Consider the following 9,021-nt stretch of genomic DNA (forward strand, 5'->3'; position numbering starts at 1 on the left):
CGGAAGGGCGAAGCCGCCATAGAAGAAATGAGAGAAGACCACAATCTCGTGTGTATCGGGGGTCGGAAAAATCTCACCGCACGCTGGCCGCCACCCGATGATCTCCTTGGCAGGGAGAACGCCGTGCGCCACCATCTCCTTCAGGTTCTCTTCCGTTACGTCAGACGGCGCCCACTGGCCTTCAAAGCTTTCTTTCTCTTCCGCCATCGATTTTCCCCGAATGCGCTGATTTGATTCGAGGGATGGCTTGGGAGAGGTGAGGAATTGAGGCGGTGGATCACGGGAAGGATTTTGATGCACTTTTTCGAAGGTGGATTTGAGTGGAGTGGTGAACCCTAGTTCGCCAGCGCAGTTCTGCACTGTAGCAAGGAGTGGGGAAAATGGCGAGAGTTCCGGCGGGGAAGACGAAGCGTCGCTTGGATCTCGGGATTTCTTGTTAAGGGTATCGGAGGTGCAAATGGGCCTAGGCCTGAACAGTACTTCAGCCCAATACTTTTAACAGCGTGGCCCATTGTGTTCCTTAGGGACTTAGGCATATTTTGCTTTGGCAATATTATGCGCACAATAGTGTTGCCCAATGCTGATAAAATCCTTTTTATGCGGTCATATAATTCTTTGGAATTATTGCAATGCAAATTAAGAGGTGCCCGACAGAAAGGTGTTATACTGCTTTTTGTTAGCTTTATTAGGCTACAAAAGCTGTCTGGGTTAATTTGGAATGACTTGTTTTTATCATAGTCACTTCCTTGGTATGTTATATACCTATTTTCATTATGGTAAATAGTCATAGCCTAGGCTATTAGACTTATTCATTACCATAATTTTTATAATACTTGGTGGGTAATCTTTAGAGTTTTATATTCGGATGCCTGTCCAGTGTGTTCATTCGTGAACCTTTTAGAGTGTTAACCACTCGGATTTCTTTTATTATGGCTAAAAAGCAGTCGGCAAGAATGCCTCTTTAGGCGCCGCGTATGCTATTGTCATATGATGCATGATTATGCTATTATTTTGTTCTCAACTATATGATTAGTTTGTTAACTAATCACATAGTTGGGGGCTACACCTAATTAGGTGCATCTATTCGATGCACCATATTCTTTATCTTTTCGCCCTTTACAGTCTTCGTCTTCGCTACTCGGTAGGCCTTGGCATGAAAAGTTTGAAGCACTCGGATTATTATCTTTGGGAAGGCTACGATGGTTGACTGCAAAGGTCTCGGGGGCTACTGTGGAGATTATGGATATCCCATATCTACAAGGCGACAATATTTGGGCTGAATATAGGATACCGAATATAGATAGAATATCTTACTTGTATCTCGGGTTTGTTTCTTAACTTGTACATCAAGGAAACACCTTGAGACTTAGTCGGTCACGACTGTATTTGATCTGTATCTATGTATTCCGTTAGGGATATAGATTATCTTTTGTAACCCGGACTCCTTCCCATATATAAGGAGGGTCTGGGCGCCTCTAGGGGCGGATGTTGATTTTCTCTAAATCATACAATCAATAATACACTCGGCGGATTCATCCCCGGACAGGAGTAGGGTATTACTTCTTTTATAAGAAGGCCTGAACCTGTATAAATCCTTTGTCTCCAAACCCATACACTTTTCCAGCTTGATAGCCACCCCCTATCTTGACTGTCAACATCAAGTTTGACTGTCAACACTAACTTTTTCTTTAAACAAACATCTAATTTTGACTGCCAAACCCATACACTTTTATTATTGCCGAAATCTAGTTTCGACACCGGCCATCCATCCATCATCCAGATCCATGGCGCCTGCGCCTGCGCACACCAGCAGACAACAGTCACTCACCAGATCGACGAGACGGCTGTCCCCCGGTGAGGTTGGCAACGCCGGTGCGTGTCTCCCGCCCATGTGGCAGCCTGCCTCGCTGCCTCTCCTCTCCTCGCAGCTCAGCTCGATCGCGCGCCGGTGGCGGTGGCGGGGGCCGCGCTTCACATGGCCGCCGATGCCGATGCCGATGCCGATGCCGATGGATCGTGGACGGATGCGGCGCGGCGCTGTGTGTCGCCTGAAAAGCGGAGCCTTTTTTTAGAGGAAAGGATTGGTGGAAAGTTTCAGTGATGAGATGATAGCTAGCTACAGTGTGAGTGTGTGGTGGCGACACGACGGACGACGGTCGTCCAGACACTCGAGTGTGGCCGACTGGCCGGTGAGGGTGACGAGTACTCTCTCTGCCTTGTTGGCAGAATGGCAGTCCTCTTCTTTTGCCAGTCTCTCCTCTCTCATCTCACATCGCCGAGTTCAGGCTTCAGAGGTTCGCTGCGGCCAAAGTGGCCGTGGCCGGATGGGCAATTCGGGTGGATGACGACCCCGCAGTTATCTTATGCATTAGCCCTTGTTTAGTTACTAACTTTTTCTTTAAACTTTCAACTTTTTTTATCATATTAAAACTTTTCTACACACATATCGTTTTAATTTCAAACAAACATCTAATTTTGGCGTGAACTAAACACACCCTTAGTTTGGTTGAATGTTGGGATGGATCAGGCTGAATCTATTTTTTATCGAAATTGCTATACGTCCGACCTATAAGTCCGACCCATCCATCCGACTAGTGTATGTATAAGCATATATGCTATTTGTTTGGGCCCACATGGTAGTAAACAAGTTCAGTGATTGGTTGTATGACTCGGTCGGACACAAATCGTATGGCTCAGTCGTACGTATAGCAAGATTTATTTTTAATAGCGTTTGATTCGAGAATAACTGGAATAGGATGATCCTGAGAGGAAATATTTCCCTTCAGATGGTCTGGTCCCTAAAAAATTGACGGACGAATCCAAGAAATGGAAATGAGTCTAACCCATCCCACCTCATCCCCAAACCAAATATAGAGGACATGTTTAATGAGTTACTACTTCTATTCTAAAATATAACAGGTTTTAGAGTGGTAGTAGGTGAAATTAAATGAGAAATGACTGTGATTGGTTGAAAAAGCAAGATATGTGGAGAATTTGATGGTCGAAGATTATGATTGGTTGAGAACTCAATAAAAGTGAAGAAATCGTTATATTTTGAAACGAATTTTAAATGCTGCTAATTTTGTCCCGGAATATTATTTTTTGGACACGATTATTAAGAAAATATATAGAATTAAATGGAATGAGATTGTGATTGGTTGAGAAATGGAGGTAGTTGAAAAAATTGAATGGTAGAGGGGTTATGGTTGGTTGGAAAGAGAATCTATGTTTTTGGAAAAAAATTAAAGCCCATAAGTTATTATATTTTAGGACGGAGGAGTAGAAGTTGTAGTATATTTTAGGCTCTCATCGGATGGCCTAATCAGCCAAAGAAAAAGCCAAATTTTAAATTTTCAAACTTAATTTGGAGATTGATTTTGAGATATTTTCAGCGTAGTTTCTTTTTTATATTGGCTTTTAAGTCACCAAGAACACATATATAAAAGTTTTACCTACAAATTTATTTTTATTCCCTAATAAGCCGTTTTGGCTTGTTAGGGAAAAAGCCAACCGATGAAGACCTTAGAATGGAGGGAGTACCTATCTTCACTTCTTATATCTCATTTATATTACTTTCATAATTTTAAATTTATCTTATATTAACATAATAATAAACACAAAGTAATAAAGAACTCACTAAATGTAAGTAGTTTAGATGTAATTAAAATGCTAAGTAAGCACAAAGTATATAAAGATACGTTGGTATCTTATACTAACAAGGTAGCTCGCGATCTAACTCGTTAAGCTTACTAGTTAAAACTTAAAAGCCTAATTTGGCTCGAACTTACTATATCGCTACGACTTTACCTTTAAACCAATCCGAGCTGATTCGAGTCATGAGCTTTGAGCTCTCCTTTTCCCACTCCTTCTATCTCGAAAGACCTCATCTTTTCCAATCTTGTGTTGTTTTGAGTGAAGTGGCAGCCATTATTATCTTCATCCTAAATTATAAAAACCTATATAACAAAATGAGATGTATATTTGTACTATGAATCGGCTTAGATTCACAGTAATAGAATATGTTGCTTTCATTCCTTTATTTTTATATTTTAGGACTGCGTACGCATGGATCTCTAATCTATGTGAGCTGTAGTATGTAAAGGTGTCACATGCCACTATGTAGTCTCATCTCATGCTACTTGTGGCATCGTCTCATCCTACTTGCCTAACGAGATAATTCTGTTTTGGCCTTTCCGGTGCGAAGATACAACAATGACAGTCGTACATGAGCACTGCAAAATTTAGCTTATGAAAAATTTTAAACTGTTTTTACAAAAGTAACTTTAGATAACTAAATTTTACACTAAAATTTTAATGCCACAAGATAATTCCGTCCCAAAATATAAAAACTTAGAACCGGATGTCCCATCCAGGATGTCCCATCCAGTTCTAAATTATTATATTTTAGGACGGATGGAGCAGTAAATATTAACTTTTATATTTTGGGATGGATGCTAATATTTTAGCTTATATGTTTCGGCACATCTGAAATGCGAGATTAGACCTATCAAATACACCGGCGCATGTCATATAAGCTCGAATCAAATTTGAAATTTGCATGTTGTAGCTCTTAAAAAAAAGTTGTACTAACAGCCAATAGCTACAGTAGCACCATACAATTTCAGCCATAGCCGCTACAGCAGCAGCACTGCACAACCACTGTGGGCCTGTTTAGTTAAAAAAAACTTTTCCCAAAAACATCGCATCAAATCTTTAGACACATATATGGAGCATTAAATATAGATAAAAGGAAAAACTAATTGTATAGTTTGCATATAAATCGCGAGACAAATCTTTTGAGCCTAATTAGGCCATGATTAGCCACAAGTGCTACAATAACCCACATGTGCTAATGACGGATTAATTAGGCTCAAAAAATTCGTTTCGCGGTTTTCAGGCGAGTTATGAAATTAGTTTTTCATTCGTGTCCGAAAACCTCTTCCAACATCCTACCAAACGTCTGATATGATACCCAAAACTTTTTATTTCACCAACTAAACAGCCACAGTAATTGAGCTGCCGAACACACCCTAAGCTGTAACACTGCACGTCACAATCCATCTCGATGGTAAGAGTCGGTGGTTCCGTACGCAATACAGCCAGTCAACAACTTTGACTAGGCACAACGCCCTGTCACTGACACCGTGGGCCCCACAAACTGTCCTAACATGCGGGAGCGACGTCCTCCTCTTGGACCTCTTCCATGAGACCATCTGACGGCCCAGGAACAACTCCAAAGAGGTCGGCCGGGCCGGGCCCCACTTGGCATGTTCCCCCACTTCAGGCCACGGTGGGGCCCATCGTACGGACGATAAGGGGGCACGCGTCACATCCTGGATCGTCGCACAGGTGCAGCGCCCGCGCCTCACATGGCGGCCACACGGTGTCCACTGCTGCCACACATGGGATTGTTTCGTAGGCATGCAAGCCGGACGGGCATGTAGGTTTTTTTTAGCCCGCTTATCTCATTTTTAATTTATTTTTTCTTTTAAATTTTATATTATTGTGTGAGAAATAAACTAGCAAGCGAGTTTTTATACAGGTAGTGAGACTACCCACTTGCATCTCTATTGTTTCATGAAATGGATTTCAAAAACACCAACCACACTGAAATTCTTATGGGTAAATAGCTAATTTAGTCCCTCAAGTTTCAGCTAAGGCTCAATTTGGTTCTTCACGTTTCATTTTGTCCACATAGGTCCTTCAAATATTTGTTTTGACTTGAAATCATCCTTGGGTGCACTTAATATGCCATATGGCTATTTCTATCAATATTTCTATTAGAAAATGTCCTTTTTACCCTTAATTTGTATATATCTATATACTAGAAAAGAGAAAGGCAACATGAATAAACAACATTACAGATATACTTCCCATTATTTCAACATGTGCACATAAAACTTAAGCAATTGCTATCGTATACACTTGTTAGTACATAATTTTTTTTCGTTTTACATAATATACTATGTATTATCTATAAAAAAATTGAAGCATGCAATTTTTCTCTTATAGATGTGAATGATGAGGGTATAAATGTCATTTATGAAGAGAGTTGTTGGTTCAAGGATAAGTTTGAACTAAAATGAAAACTTGAAGGACTAATATAGATAGATTGAAACATCAAGGACTAAACCGAGCATCAGATGAAACTTGAAGGACCATTTTGGCTATTCACCCAAATTCTCACTAGCACACGAAGATTTTTTAGCCCATGTAAAACGAGTTAAGCCATTATTATATAATTAAGTGAGTATAAATTTTTATAGACTTTAAAAATAAATTTATTTAAAATTTTAGGGCAACTTACAAATATAAAGTTTTCACATAAACCTAGTTGGTTGGGAAAAACCACCCCCATGGTATTTCACTAAGAAGAGCTTAATCGGAGCCTGACCAAGAAAGATCCCAAAAGCTAGTCTCCTCGTATATGGGGATATCACTCTCTATGATTTAGGCTTTGACCCATACTTTGAGGCCCAGCGTCTTACATGAGGTCCCGCCCACCATAGGTCGATTCATACATGTCGACTAAGGGAACCAACGGGTGATATAGGGTGCTACTAAGTTTTTTTTTTAAAAAAAAGCTGTTTATTGATTTGAAAAACATGCTAATGAAAATCGAGATAGAATGTGCATCTTAATTGAACGATTATGTTAATTATGTAACCTATCTTAATCAGAAATTCGTTGTGTGGTATAACCTACTGCAATACTGCTCTCACGTAGGTGATTCCATGGTGGATGGACGAAGCCTAGGCCCCGGCAACTGTTCATTGCGTTTTTCCAAGCTGAAAGTGAGCACGCAAGCATCTTAGCAACACAGCCGACGATATGATACATGGGCCGTTCTTGGCGTAATCTCAAGATTAAGAAGGCCTTTACCTGTGGGCTTCATCACTGGACACATATATATATGTCCTTTGCTGCAAATTAAGTTTGGGCTTCATCAGCGGTGCGAAAACGTGACATGCATGTTAATAAATTAATTAATTAATTTTTTGTTGCACCCTATTTTTTTTAGTAAATAGTAGTAGTAGTAGGACAGAGATCTTGGGTTATGATAGGGTAACAGTTTCAGTCAAATCTTCTATTACTAACAAAAAATTGGTTATATGTGAGCCGTGGATATATATGCCTGTAGGCGTGTATTGGAAACAGTCCCCTAAATGCACTTTGGGCCCCTCTGTGATCCTCATCAAAACTTGGCTAGGGACAACGACAAAGGCAGCATGCAATGCAATGCATGCTCTTTAATTTCTCTCGATGCATTTCCTTCTTCTAAATGCAACACATGCACACATGCTATTTCACCCACCTATACTATATATCCTGATTTGACAAGAACAGAGTTATTGCTCTTGTCATATGCATAGACATCAGTTAGCTGCAATCCTGCTAAACCTCATCAAAGCTGAATATTTAAAAAGAAAGAGAGAAGAAGAAGCATAAAAATCAAATTCATAAAGCAATAACTACAGATTTATTTTTTTCAAAGGTAGTAATAACCAACTTTGATTTATTTTTTTTTAGGATTTATAACTACAGATTTTAAGAATTTGAATGAAAAATATGAATTGTTTGGAGAGAGTTGGAGATTAGAAATAAAGTTAGAGTTCACAAAACCGATCTTTTTTTTTCGCAAAACCGTTCATACATCTTCTGTAAAAACATTAATTGTCTGTTTGTGAAAACCGATCCGTTTTAGCTGGTTTTCGTACATCGCTTACCGAAGGTCACCAGTTTTATGTTTTCAGTAAACCAATACGAAGCGGTTTTTATTTCAAAAACGAAAAGATAAACCCTGCAGCTGCTAAAAGCTACCTTGAACCAAGCGGATAGTCCAACCGCGAACGCACGCACATGGATAAAATTCCATGCCTTCTTCAACCACCAATCCTATCATGGCATGCTCTTAGCTTTGTTCAGGTGAGAGAGAAAGAAACCGTTCACATGGCACAGGGTTTCCATAATATTGCTTGCACACACACACACAAACACACTTGATGGATAAGATAAACCGATCGAATGGCAGCAGCTAGCACAGAGTCATATATATGCAATGCAATGCATGTACATGGGCCAGGATCAGCTATTGAATTGAATTTCTCTCCTCCTCTCTTGACTTGCACACCCTGAATTCATAATATGATCAGGTTACTGGAGCAAGAGTTAAAAGGCACATGCGAGGCCGGAAATGGACACCCCTAGGGCTCGTGTAGGCGTGCCGAAAACGGGCTCGACGACAAGGGCCGTCGTCAAGACGGCTAACCCCTCCTCTCGCACTTATTGCCCCTACTTTGATCCATCCATCACATGTAGCAAGTACATGCAGGCCGGGGTAGCACTAGTACATGCCACTAGTGGTAGTAGCTATCCACTACAACATGTGCTGCATTTGCATTTGCATTTGCAATTTGTTTTATTTTCAGATAATGACATTTTGATCGAGATGTTGTATTGTTTTAGCTACCAATGCTACTCTTGCATTGATCGAGTTTCAGGTTAGAGAGCATATATATATATGGCCTGAACCTGAACCGGCCTGTCGTCTGTATATTGGTGATGGTTTTGGAGTGTATATATATGCAGCAGGTGATTTGTTGCGTAGAATTTGCTAGCTCATGGCTGGCTAATTAACCATGCATTGCACTTACCATTTTGTCACCGGCGGTGAGGTCCAAGGGCTTGTACGGCCGGCAAAATCATTGGGTCGGCGAGATTGTCGATCCGACGTACGGCGGCGTAGGTTGGAAAGGTGATTTACCGACGCTGTTTACAGTAGCGTACTACTTCTTCCTCCGTTTTACAATGTAAGTCATTCTAGTATTTCTCATATTTATATTAATGCTAATAAATCTAGATAGATATATATGTCTAGATTCATTAGCACCAATATAAATGTGAGAAATGTTAGAATGATTTACATTATAAAATGGAGGGAGTAGTATATGCCAAGTTGATTAGGCTGTTGATGTGTTGTGTCTACCGAAATTTATATTTAGCGCAGGTCCGTCCATATCT

General features: G+C 40.2%; 1 long non-coding RNA gene across 1 annotated transcript; it reads right to left on the reverse strand.

Annotated features, from left to right (window-relative positions):
• Window positions 1–1,563: 1,563 nt before the first annotated feature.
• Window positions 1,564–2,319, reverse strand: LOC112939408 (uncharacterized). Its single transcript, XR_003243108.2, has 2 exons — window positions 2,121–2,319; window positions 1,564–2,048 (listed from the first exon to the last, which is right to left on the reverse strand). It is a non-coding gene; the product is annotated as an uncharacterized lncRNA (long non-coding RNA).
• Between the last annotated feature and the right edge of the window lie 6,702 nt (window positions 2,320–9,021).

This window comes from Oryza sativa, chromosome 6, assembly GCF_034140825.1.
Source record: "Oryza sativa Japonica Group chromosome 6, ASM3414082v1".
Taxonomy (NCBI): Eukaryota; Viridiplantae; Streptophyta; class Magnoliopsida; order Poales; family Poaceae; genus Oryza; species Oryza sativa.